This window comes from Micropterus salmoides, unplaced genomic scaffold, assembly GCF_014851395.1.
Source record: "Micropterus salmoides isolate LMB-PRFRI ecotype aquatic unplaced genomic scaffold, ASM1485139v1 Ms_hic_scaffold_13, whole genome shotgun sequence".
NCBI classification, from domain to species: domain Eukaryota; kingdom Metazoa; phylum Chordata; class Actinopteri; order Centrarchiformes; family Centrarchidae; genus Micropterus; species Micropterus salmoides.
In genome coordinates, this window is record NW_024040374.1 from 35,061,087 (window position 1) to 35,072,255 (window position 11,169).

Here is an 11,169-nt window from a genome sequence, read left to right on the forward strand (position 1 = left end):
CTCTGATCACCTCAAGATTGAAACATGAAGAGCATCTTTCAGAGGGATGATAACAAAAATCAGGTTGGATCTAAACCATTTTATCCAGAATGTGCATGAGCCTCTGTGTTTAGAGACTTTCCCTCTGCCTAAGACTGTTATAATTGATTTTGCTGCTGTTAAAAATGTTCAGGAACAAAGTTATGCAACTAAATTCCTCTACCTGCACTTGACCTTGTCATCACCACCTTTCCAAGATGTTTAACTGTGCTAGCATAAATCACTCCCTCTGAATGGTATTTTGCCCCTGGCACTGAAAACTGCTATTGTGAAACTTCTCCTAAGGAAAAGGAACCTGGATCCTTTAGGGCTAAACAATTTCATGCCAACGTCTCTTTTCTAAGTACAATTCTTGAGAAACTAGTATTTAAACAGCTAAATGATTAACAAAATCCAAGCAATATATATGATAAGTTTCAGTCTGGATTCTGTGCTCACCACAGCTGTCATGGTTTTGGGTTTGAGTTCAACTATTTCCTATCTTATTGTGTAAAAGGAGTATTCTGCCTTACAACTAACTGGCATGGGATGTGCACAGCCCAGGACCAGAGGCCTCTGCAGCGGGTGATTAAAACTGCTCAGAAGATCCTTGGTACCCATCTCCTGAGCATCAGTGATATCGGTGAGGTGAGGTGCCTACGCAGAGCCCAAAGGATACTAAAGGACAGTACCCACCCAGCCACAGCCTGTTCACCCTGCTGCCTTCTGGGAAGAGGTATAGAAGTTTCTGCTGCCGCACCACCAGACTGCAGAGCAGCTTTTCCCCCCAAGCTATCAGACTATTAAACTCTAATTCATCCTCAGCACTGCTCCAGTGATGATAGTTTATTTCTGTTTACCATTTTTATAATTGATTCTGTATTAATGTATATTGTCTGCTATGTAGCAGAAGGGAGTTACAAAACTCAACTTCACTCTTTAACCTGTTATATTGTGACAAAATAAATCTACCTACCTACCTACATGTGTCTTGTGTGACTTTTACTTCCTGCCTTTGTGTGCATGCCTGTTTGATTGTCTGGCCTGCCCTAATATATTCTAATATATTTTTTTTGCTCTAGATTAATCATTACCGTGACACATGAAACGAGAGACACAACTTATAATTCGAAAAACAGTACCACTTCAGAAATTTACTTGCCGTGCTCGAAAACAGTTTTCTGAAGCCAGCCAAAGGAAACCATGACAAAATCATGCGATATTTGGCTGCTCCATCAAGGGTTGCATGCTGAAGGTGCTATCACAGCTTGGACTGCAAATGCAGTCAGGGCTCTGAGAAAATCGCCTTGTTACTTTCGTCCCGTGTTACTTTTGCCTCGCTTTACCCCTATCTATTCAACATGGTGAGTGTCTACACTGCCTGAATTCTATAAGAAAAATAAGAAGAACGTAGTGACAAAATGCGCTCTGTAGTTCTGTTTGTCCATTTGGGCTACTGTAGAAACATGCCGGCGCAACGTGCCAACATCCACGTAAGGGGGACCTGTCTAAGGTAATAAAAACACAACGGTTCATTATGTAAAGTCTTTACACACCACTGAAAACATAGTTATGGATCTTATATTGCATTTCTGCAATATAAGATATTATATTGCATTTCTGACATTCTTGTTAACATATTACAGACGTGTTGGCCTCTCTGGCACAGTTTAATATTGGCTTAGGACTTATCTAAAAACTTTAACAGCACTTCATGCCCCACATTCCCATTCAATAAACGTACCAATGACATGACATGTTTCTCTAGCTAATGCAGTCTTACTTATTTTAGACTATGATAGGAAAGTACAGCAAAGTCAAATGCCATGCTGGATTTCATGAATTAAAGCTCAAGCTGCCAGTAATGTTGTGTTTGATCATGTACCATGTAAAGTAAATTTCACCTTCTTTTTTTGGAGTTAGTTTCTCAGGTCTCTTTGCAGCCCCTGTTTTAACTGTGTGTGTTTTATGAAAACCATACAGGGCTCAGGGCCCATAAGTTGCTTTTCCAGTCTGCCCAGTTGAGAACTCATGCTTAGCTGTTCCCACCTTCAGTTTTGTGCCAAAGGTGAGCAGGTTCTTACTGTCAAGGCCTCTAGGCTGTGGAATGTCCTGTGTGAGAAGCGCAGGTGCTCTTCTGCTTCATCAGAGCTTTTTTCCCCTGACATTGTTGGAACAAGCTGTTCCACTGTACTGCTTCTGTTCATAACTGTACTGTTGACTTGGGAAGATTATAGACTGCCATGAGCCAAACAGCATGAAATATGTTTCAGTTCAAGTTAAATGATTTGTAAACTTCTTGATAACATTTTCCACTAAAACACACACTAAACGGCTGTGGCTCAGGAGGTAGAGCGGGTTGGCTGTTAATCGGAAGGTCGGCGCCAGGCTCCCCCTGGTTGCGTGTCAAAGTGTCCTTGGGCAAGATACTGAACCCCGATTTGCCCCTGGCGGCTGTTCTGCCAGTGTATGAATGAGTGTGACTGTTAATTTCTGTTTGAGCACTTAGGCTCAGTGTATGAATGTGTGTGACTGGTGAATGCAGATGTAGTGTAAAAGTGCTTTGAGTGGTCGAAAAGACTAGAAAGGCGCTATATAAGTACGGAGCATTTACATTTAAACCATAATACTTTTCTATTTCTAGTGTTTGCTCTTTTTTTCTTGTGAAAACCCATTTCCTGGATATGTGTTATCCAGAATATGGACAGCAGAAGTAAATCTGTGGGTTACTGATAATCATCACGGTTTCTGCTCCCAAAAATTTATAAAAATACCAAACCTTCAGGCCTGTAATGGGTATCTTTGTAACTTAAGTTGGAGTTGTTTACTGTTTGAAGGGGACAGTGAACCTATTGAGAAAGAAAATGTTTTTTTCATCACAGGTACTCTTTGTAATTCTTAACTACTCACTGACACCAAGGTGGCCAGAGATCAAATAACAACAAAAATAACAACAACAACAACAAAAACAACAACGCCTTATTTAACCAGGGCCCCGTTTCAGAAAGCAGCATTAGTGAAAATTCTGAGTTTGTCAGCCTGAGATGAGGGAAACACACTGGGTTTTCTGTTTCAGAGAGTGGGATCAGATAAACCCTAGATCAGTAACAATACAATATACTGAAGTATTTTAATACAAAATGGTAAGGCATTTTAATCAAACCTATCAAATATAAATTACACAATCCTATTTTTATTTCAAGTACATATTTTAAATACATTTATCATAAATACTGTCCATCCCTGCCCACAAATAATAACAAAAGTTAAGTTCTGTGAAATGCATCACTTTAAGGCTTTAAAGGCTCTCATACATCACGCTTTACTTATCATGTACTATGACTTCCCTTTTGAATAGAAAGTATCTCAACACAAAAAGATGGTACATTATGATCTGCAAGTTAAAAAACTTCAGTGAGTTTACATCCCAAGTTGTAAACACTGTATTACAGAATGTAATATAAACAACACAGGCAGACCACACTTCTCAGCTGTTCCTGCATTTCACACTTCCAACACAGCATTATTGTTTAAGCATGTCTCAAAGTAGGCTCAATTTTAGTATGGTTCATTTAGGCAGCCACAATCTAATACAAGCCAATAATAATTAAAGACACAAAGCACTAACTGTCCACTGTCTCAGTTAATCAATGCATTATTTACTGATGCAGTCAGTATTTAATATGTGGATGCTGTTTCTGAAAATATGTTCTGTCTTTGAAAAAATAATGACAGTTGAGCAACAATGTATCATCTCTTCAGTGTGAATACTCACCAAAGCCAGTAGTACTAGAAGCAGCAGACCCACTTCTGCAAGGGAGAGTCGAGCCATTAATGCAGGGAAGCCACAGCACACAGCAGCCTATGGAAAACCACGGAGGACTACAGTCAGGTTGCCCAAACAGAACAAAGTAATGAGCCTAAAAGACACCTCTGCTTCACTCCCCTCCCTTCACACCTACAACCACTCCTAGAGGTGTTGCCCCCCACCCCGCTTCATGTATGCTTTTATGACTTCAACTGTCACATGCATGCATGTTTTTCAAAGGTGTGTCAGCTCACTGTAGTTTGAAAGGTTGAACACTTAAACAGGCTGACAGGTAGAATATGCTGTAAATAATTCTGTAAATGATCGACTACTTTTTTCTATATATATGAATATATCTTTTTGCAATGTCTGTTGGTTTTCTATTCTTTCATCAATCTTTACCATACACAGTTGTTCCAGAGAGGTTAGAACATATGAAGTCATGGAACAAAGACCACACCTCACTGTAATCTAGTTTCTTTTTCACTGTAATGTAAATGCTCCGTATTTGTATAGCGCCTTTCTAGTCTTTTTGACCACTCAAAGCGCTTTTTACACTACATCTGCATTCACCAGTTATACACATTCATACACTGAGCCTAAGTGCTCAAACGGAAACTAAAATTCACACACATTCATGTGTGTAAGTTTTAGTGGCAGCTAAATGTAAATGCTCCGTACTTGTATAGTGCCTTTCTAGTCTTTTCGACCACTCAAAGTGCTTTTACACTACATCTGCATTCACCAGTCACACACATTCATACACTGAGCCTAAGTGCTCAAACAGAAATTTAACAGTCACACCCATTCATACTGGGGTGTCCGAACAATAATGCTGCGATGATGTGTTGAGAAGAAATCCGTTTGACACTGTTCTTGATTATAAAAGTTTATTACATCAAAGAATTCAGCATCAATTACAAGCTCTGCAGCAGCTTGGAGAGTGACCCAGCCCGATGACCACTCTGTCTCTCTATACATCGAACACAGCTTATATAGGACATGTTTAGGTCTCTGCTAAAAACCATATAAGGGCACAGTCCCTTCATAGACACTAATCTCTACTCCCCCTACCACTGGGTCAGAGGTCAAATTCCATAGAGGGTTCACTCTTTGCACACCCATCAATCATTACTTCCCCATAAGGGTTCACTGTGCCTCTGTCCAGCTCTGAGTCAGGGGTCAAGTTCTATAGGAGGGTTCACTGTCCCCATAAGGGTTCACTGTCCCCAGCTACAGAGCATTATGTTAAACTGTAATGGTCAAATGCACATATGTTATACACCACAATACACTGGCGGAACAGCTGCCAGGGGCAAATCAGGGTTCAGTATCTTGCCCAAGGACACTTTGACACGCAACCAGGTCCCCCTGAACCGCTGACCTTCCAATTAACGGGCAACCCGCTCTACCTCCTGAGCCACAGCCGCCCCATCTCTAGTGGTGAGAGTTGAAAATTACAACCAACGGCTCACTGTGCATTCACATGCTCCTCAGATTTCCCAAGTTGTGAAGTTGTTCTTCTGACTTCAGTGTGTTCATGTGCTCTTAAGTTGGAATGTGGAATCAACATGGATGCTACTACAAAGATGTGTTGGATTAGCATTAACAGAGCGTATAAACAACACTCTAGTTACTCTACATCAGAGTATGCAATTAAAATTCAAAGAGGTGCAGTTAGAGAAAATTTCCTGAAGCAAAGGTCCAGAACATCATAACGACTAATGTGGGTTATTATTCAGTACCATAACGTATTGGATCAACATACGTCTTTAGTCAACAACTGACAAACTGTCAAATCAAATAATATTTCAAGAATGCTTAATTTCAGAAAAAATAAATTAAAAACTGTTGCTTGAAGTGATTGAAGTGTAATCTCAACCAATTTTATAATCAACACTCAACACATCTTAACTAATGAACAGCTTTATTACCTCCTCTTCTTTTTCATTCCGTCTTATAAAGCTACCACTTCCCCACTTTCTCTAGTTTAGTGAGAAACGTGAGCTGCAGTTTGTCCTGCGAGCTATGATTGGAGATATTTGAGATTTTCTGGTTTTTAAAGGCCCGTGGGAAGAATGTACATGTGAGAATCTGTACATTCTTGATTAAAAGCCATGTGAAATCTCTTTTCTGTTTTGTCTCCTCTCTTCCTCTGTGTATCTCACTCGCGGACTCGATTCTCAATGCTTATCAGAATGCACAATTGTGATTGACTCAGCAGCATCACATGAGACGATAGGAATATATGCCATTGGTCTGTGAGTTTCCTGGGCCGCTAAGCCAGTTCAGTAAATGCTAGAAAAGCTGGGCTGTAGTTCCAGGTCCGGAGAGGACGGCAGCTGGGTCCTGATCTGGACTGTGGTCCGCCAATTAGTGACCTCTGCATTTCATGGACAGCAAACTAGCCGTTATAACCATATTACAAAATAACATGATAGCAAATCAAAACCCCACCTGCCCCCAGCGTACAGAACCTGACAGCAGGACTAGGAAGAGAGTGCACGGGTGCCGGGTACAGAAGGAAGGTCCAGACTGTAAAACCGGATGAAAGTGTGAGGGGTGGCCCAGCCAGCTGCGTCACACAAATTCTGGAGCGACGCCCCTGTGAGGAGGGCCCTAGAAGCTGCCATGCCTCGAGTAGAGTGCGCCCTTACGGCAATAGGTGAAGGCAAACTGTGCACCTGATAGGCCAGGGAAATAGTCTGAACGATCCAGTTGCTGATGGTGTGTTTAGAAGTTTAGGGAGCCCAGCCTTTGGGGACCCGAAACACACCAGCAACTGGTCTGCTTTCCTCCACCGGGAAGACCTCAGAGTGTAAATACTCAGTGCTCTGACAGGGCAGAGCAGATGAAGTCTTCCATCCTCCGCCGTCACATGAGGTGGGGGATGAAACGCCTGCAGCACCGTGGACCCTGTCAGTCTGGCCGGAACCTTAGGTACATAACCTAGACAGGCCCTGACCCTCCCCGGGGCAAACTCCAGGCATCGGGGAGAAATCGAAAGTGCCTGGAGATCCCCCACCCTCCTCAGAGAGGTGATAGCGAGGAGAAAGGTCATCTTAAGGGTCAGGTGCTTGGCTTCAGCTGACTCCAGGGGTTCGAAGGGGGCCTCAGCCAGCGCTTCAAGAACCACTGCCAGGTCCCAAGTGGGAACCCTGGAACGAGTCAGGGGTCTCATCCTCCGGGCTCCATGGAGGAAGCGCATGACCAGTGGAGGCCTCCCCAAGGGCCCATCACTCAGAGGGGCGTGAAATGCTACAATGGCAGCCACATACATGCACGGGGAGAGGCCTGCGGAGAAACGGTGCTGGAGGAACTCCAGTATCACAATGACAGAGCAGGTAACTGGGTCCACCGCCACCGTTCTCTGCACCAGGCGGTGAACACATTCCACTTTAGGCCATACATCCTTCTCATGGACGGGGATCTGGAGCTGAGCAGCATCTTGACTGCTCCTGTCGTCAGCCGCCTCTAGGAACTGCACCCCCTCAGGGGCCAGACCCATAGCTGCCACAGGGCGGGGTGCGGGTGAAAGATCCGGCCCTCCGCCTGGGACAGCAGGTCTCTCCTCAGAGGGACCTGCCAGGACGGGCCCTCGAGGAGTGATATTAAATCCAAGAACCACACTCGTGCCGGCCAAAACGGGGATACTAATAGTAGACTGACACCGTCCTGACGGACCCGTTCCAGAACCCCAGGGAGCAGAGCGACTGGGGGAAACGCATACAGACGCAGCCTCGGCCACATCTGCACCATGGAATTCAGCCCTAGCGGGGCTGGGGGTGAGAGGGAGAACCACAGGGGACAGTGCGCCGTCTCTCGGGACGCAAACAAGTCCACGTCTATGGGGCCGAACTCTTCGCATAATAACTCCACCACCTCGGGGTGGAGTCTCCATTCCCCGGGCCTCAGCCCCTGTCTCGACAACAGGTCTGCTCCCTGATTCTGGGTCCCAGAAACATACATCGCTCTGAGGGACAGCAGTCTCTGCTGGGACCACAGGAGTATCTGATGTACCTGTTTGCATAACGGGCGCGAGCGCAGACCCCCCTGGTGATTCAAATAGGCCACCACTGCCGTATTGTCGGTTCTGACAAGGATGTGGCAACCGCGGAGGGCGGGCAGAAAACTCCTCAGAGCTCTGAAAACCGCCAACATTTCCAGGCAATTTATGTGCCAAGAGAAATGATGCTCCTCCCAGGAGCCTCTTGCAAAGCGGCCGTCCATGACCGCGCCCCATCCCGTGAGTGAGGCGTCTGTTGAAATAATTGTTCGGCGACAGATTGCTCCCAACACGGGACCTTGGGACAGGAACCAAGATGTCCTCCATACAGACAGGGAACGAAGGCACCTGCTCGTAACCCGTATAAGACGGAGCGGATTTCCCCTCGCGGAGAATCCCTTGGATTTTAGCCACCACTGCAGGGCTCTCATGTGCAGTTGTCCGGAAGGTATTATACTGGACACTGCTGCCAGGAGACCCAACACCCTCTGAAAATGTTTTACAGTGATGGCGCGGCCTAACTGCACTGGTCACTGTGGACAAACTGGACTCGATGCGAGCAGGAGACAAGTGGGTGAGAGCGCCGTCTTGCGTCCCAGGTTGGTGGAGGGGGATCCCGTGAAGCGACGCTCTGCTTCTGGCTGCGGCAGTAGGTGCTGGATGAGGGCTGCGTCCGCCTTTCCTGAACCGTCGTGGTCCTGGAGCCTGACCGGCGGGGGAGATATCGCTCAAACTCCTCTCCCTGAGTTTTGGCGTGCTGGAATCTGTTGACGACAGCATCCACTGCTTCGCCAAACAGGCCAATAGGTGAGAGGGGTGCATCCAGGAGAAAAGCATTCTCCTTCCCCTGGATGCCTGAGAGATTGAGCCATAGATGGCGCTCTGTAGCCACCAAAGCCGCCATGGATCGGCTGATGGAACGGGCCGTTTCCTTGGTCACACGGAGAGCTTAGTCCTTAGTCCGTCGCTCTACGGAGCTCAGTTAGGTCCTCCTCAGAGGGACCTCCCCCTAAGTCCCAGTCCCGAAGGAGATCAGCCTGGTATGCCTGCAAGACAGCCATCGTGTGCAGGCTAGCACCAGCTCGACCCACTGCCATGTAGGCCTTGCCCACCAAATCGGACGTCATCTGACACGGCTTGGTGGGGAGCGCCGGCGTCTGGAGGGATGAGGCGAGGTTGGGAGAGAGGTAGCTAGCCAGCGCTTCCTCCACCCGTGGCATCGCTCCGTAGCCGTGCTGTCTGATATCCGTCACATTACGTCCAGCCGAGGGGACGTAGACAGCCGTGCAGAGAAGGGTTTGTTCCAAGATCTACACAACTCGTGTAGATCCGGAAAAAATATTAAGGGCCGACGCGGGGGTGACGCTCGGTGTTGCAGAAACTGCTCGTCTAGTTTGCTGCCAGCCGAATGTTCAATATGCAGCTTGGCCACAACCCGCGTCACCACTTCCAACAACTCCTCGTATCCTGGCGAGGGCTGATGACGTTCCATCTCCCTGAGTCATTCTCCATGCTAAGCACATCTAGCTCCTCAGAGCCAGATCGTGCAAGCCTCTCCGGACTCAAACCTTGAGTGGTTGAAGCCGAGAAACGGGCTCCCGATCGGGGATGAGGGGAGGGGGATTCCGCGGACGAGGACTGGAAAAAGGCCTCAGCCGTCCCAGCACCCTCAGCAATCTCGCGTAGTGATCGCCGCAACGCACCACACCAATACACACCAATAGGATTGGAGTAGTTTCATTCATAGTTCAGCCCTGCCACGCCGAGAGGCGTGTGTCATCACCGACGCAGTTCGAGTTCCCTCAAAGGGGAACCATGGCTCAGGGTGGGCGGCCATCTGCCTCGACCGGTTGGGGGAGAGGGAGAGAGAGAGACAGAGAGAAAGAGAGAGAGAGAAAGAGGGAGAGAGAGAGAGAGAGGGCAAGAGAGGAACAGAGAGAAAAAGAGAGGGATGGAAGGAGAGAGCGGGGAGGGAATCAGCCTACACAGTATACACACAGAGGTACAGACAGTAAAGGTGATGTTGCTATAGACTAAATGAAAAATGGTACAGATATTTATAGTAGTGTTAATGATAACAATCTTAATGTTAATGATTATAATAACAATAATAATAATAGGACTAGCAACAATAGTCGTTGCAGCGGAGGGTGCCGAGCAGGAACACGGGGGCAGCAGGTGAGGGGGGCAGCCACAGATCCAGACTCCACAGCTCCAGAGCCAGAAACACCTGCAGGAAGTGATAGGAGGAGAGAGGAGACGGACGAGAAAGCACAAGACTACCAGAAAGGGGAGAAGTTGTGTTAGTAACATGCAATAATGGGATGAGGTTGCATACAGAGGGAGAGAAAGTAGAGGAGAGAGGAGCTCAGTGCATCATGGGAAATCCCCCGGCAGTCTAGGCCTATAGCAGCATAACTAAGGGATGGTTCAGGACTCACCTGAGCCAGCCCTAACTATAAGCTTTATCAAAGAGGAAAGTCTTAAGCCTACTCTTAAATGTGGAGATGGTGTCTGCCTCCTGAACCCAAACTGGAACCTGGTTCCACAGGAGAGGAGCTTGATAGCTGAATGCTCTGGCTCCAAGTCTACTTTTGGAGACTCTAGGAACCACAAGTAACCCTGCATTCTGGGAGCACAGTGCTCTGGTGGGGTAGTAAGGTACTATTTATTTAAGATAAGATGGTGCCTGACCATTAAGAGCTTTGTAGGTAAGAAGAATGATTCTAAATTCTATTCTGGATTTTACTAGAAGCCAATGCAGAAAAGCTAAAACAGGAGAAATGTGATCTCTTTTCCTGGTTCCCGTCAGAACACGAGCTGCAGCATTCTGGATCAGCTGAAGAGTCTTAATGGACTTTTTCGAGCAGCCTGATTATAAGGAATTGCAGTAATCCAGCCTAGAAGTAACAAATGCATGGGCTAGTTTTTCTGCATCATTTTTTACACAGATTGTTCCTGATTTTCGCAATTTTACGTAGGTGAAAAAAGGCGGTCCTTGAAATTTGCTTAATGTGAGACTTAAACGACATGTCCTGATCAAAGATAACTCCAAGATTCCTCACAGTGGTGCTGGAGGCCAGGGTGATGCCATCAAGGGAAACTATATCTTTAGATAATGTGTGACGGAGGTGCTTAGACCCCAGAACAATAACAGTTTTCTACTACAGTTTTTCATCCAGGTTTTAACATCCTGAAGGCACATTTGAAGTTTAGCTAACTGATTAGAAGGATTGGTCCGAGCGCAGACCCTTGCAGAACTCCATGACTAACTTTGGCATGCACGGAGGACTCATTGTTAACATGTACAAACTGAAATCAATCTGATAAATAGGAC

At 46.3% G+C, this 11,169-nt stretch overlaps 1 pseudogene; it reads right to left on the bottom strand.

Annotated features, from left to right (window-relative positions):
* Nucleotides 1–7,334, bottom strand: part of LOC119900195 — a 47,436-nt pseudogene extending 40,102 nt beyond the window's left edge.
* Nucleotides 7,335–11,169: the final 3,835 nt, after the last annotated feature.